This window comes from Orycteropus afer, unplaced genomic scaffold (assembly GCF_000298275.1).
Source record: "Orycteropus afer afer isolate SDZICR_OR568_19922 unplaced genomic scaffold, OryAfe1.0 scaffold00112, whole genome shotgun sequence".
Lineage (NCBI taxonomy): Eukaryota > Metazoa > Chordata > Mammalia > Tubulidentata > Orycteropodidae > Orycteropus > Orycteropus afer.
The window spans coordinates 574,209-576,289 of record NW_006921699.1 but is presented as its reverse complement, the minus strand read 5'-3'; positions in this window follow the sequence as shown (position 1 = coordinate 576,289).

Genomic DNA, 2,081 nt, shown 5'->3' with positions numbered 1-2,081 from the left:
ATGAAAAACTTTTTAAGATCCTTAAACCTTACAAATATAACACACAAAGTGAAAAATTAAAACCAAACTCATGAACATCAGTGCAAAAATTCTAAGTAAAATATTAGAAAACAGACTCCAACTCTACATTAAGAAAATAAACTAATACACCATGCTGAATGGGGATTTATACCAAGAATGCAAGGATAGTTCAGCATTAGAAAATTAATTCACGTATTAATGAGTCTAAGGGAAAAATAATCCATAGATATTGAAAAGGCTTTGATAAAATCCCACACACAGTCCTAACAATTTTTTTTTTTTTTTGGAGGCTTGGGACCACTGGGTCCCTGACATTATTTTCAAATTATGGTTTGGGTGAAAGTTTACAAAGCAAACTAGCTTTCTGTTCAACAATTTATACACATCTTGTTTTGTGACACTGTTGCAATCACCTCAATGTAACAGCATTCTGCCTCCTGCCTCTGTGGGTTCCCTTGGCATTGGTTCTTCTTTCCTGACTTCTTTGTTTTTGGACATATGCTACCCCTTTGGTCTCATGTGGTTGATTCTGCTGCGGACTACGTTCCTCCCTGGTGGTGTTATCCACTTTATAGGGTTGTCTATTGTTTGGCTGAAAGTTTATCCCCAGGGTTAAGTTCAGTTCTAGGCTCAAAGGGTATCTTAGGGCCACTGTCTCAGGGGTTCCACCAGTCTCTATCAGACCAGTAGGTTTGGTCATTTTTATGATTTTGAATTTTGTTCTACATTTTTTTTTTCTCCGTGTCTGTCCAGGACTTTCTACTGGGGTCCTGGTCAGAGTGGTTGGCAGTGATAGCTGAGCATCATCTAGTTGTTGTAGTCTCAGGATAGTGGAAGCTGTGGTTTCCATGGCCCATTAGTCCTTTGGACTAACTGTTACCTTGAGTTTTTTATTTTCTTTGCTCTCCGTTGCTCCAGATGAGGAAAGACCAATAGTTGCATCTTAGATGGTTGCCCGAATACAAATTCTTGGGGCGGGGGTTGTGCAAAATAAACCTCTTTCCTATTTTTTTTTTAAAATCTATTTTTAGAACGTGCCACGAGTCTCATGATATAACTAAAGCTAACTGTATCTATTCTCAGTCATAAACAATGGTCTTCTTAACTGTGGCACAATGACATTTGGGGCTGAATAAAATCTTTGTGGTCGGTGCTGTCCTGTGCACTGTAGGATGCTTCTACCACTAGATGCCAGTAGCAGCCTCTCTCCGAGTGGTGACAACCAAAAATGTCTCCAGACACTGCAAAATCCCTCCAATGAGAACCACTGTCTCAAACAATTTTAGGAGCAAGCTCTTTAAAGCAGCATTGTCTAGACTTTCTGTGATGATGGAAATGTTCCTAACTGTCCAATATGGTAGCTAACAGTTATATGAAGCAATTAAGCACTTGAAATGTGTTTAATACAACTAATGAATAGAATTTTTTCACTCTTTGCCAAATTCTTGTTTAAAATAATTTCAAACCTATAGGAGATTTGTAAAAATAGTACAGTACATATCCATATACCTTTAACCTGAATTACCAATTGTAAATATTTCATCACATCTGCTTTCTCTCTCTATATAAACCACTGAGAATAAGTTGCAAAACAGTATACTTTCTCTTACATAACCATGGTACTAAGATTACCCTTAGGAAATTTAACAATGACATAGTACTAACATCTAATGCATAGTGCACATTCAGATTTCCTCAGTTATCTCAATAAAGTCCTTCATAGCTGTGGTTCTCCCCCAGTCAATAATCCAGACTCTTGCATTGCGTTCAATCATGTCTCTTCAGTCTTATTTTTTTTTATGTGGTACATATGTAACAAAACACTTGACATTTCAACAATCTTCACATGTACAGTTCAGTGACATTATGTTCATCATGCTGTTCAACCATTACCTTTATCCATTATTTCACTTTAATTAATTTAAATTCTACATACACTACTGTGAGGACAAGATGCACTAAAACTGATATGCATTTTGATTTATTTACTGAAACTCAGTTATCATTTGTAATGCTGACAGGCAGCAAAATCTTGGAGGAACAAGATACCATATATATAT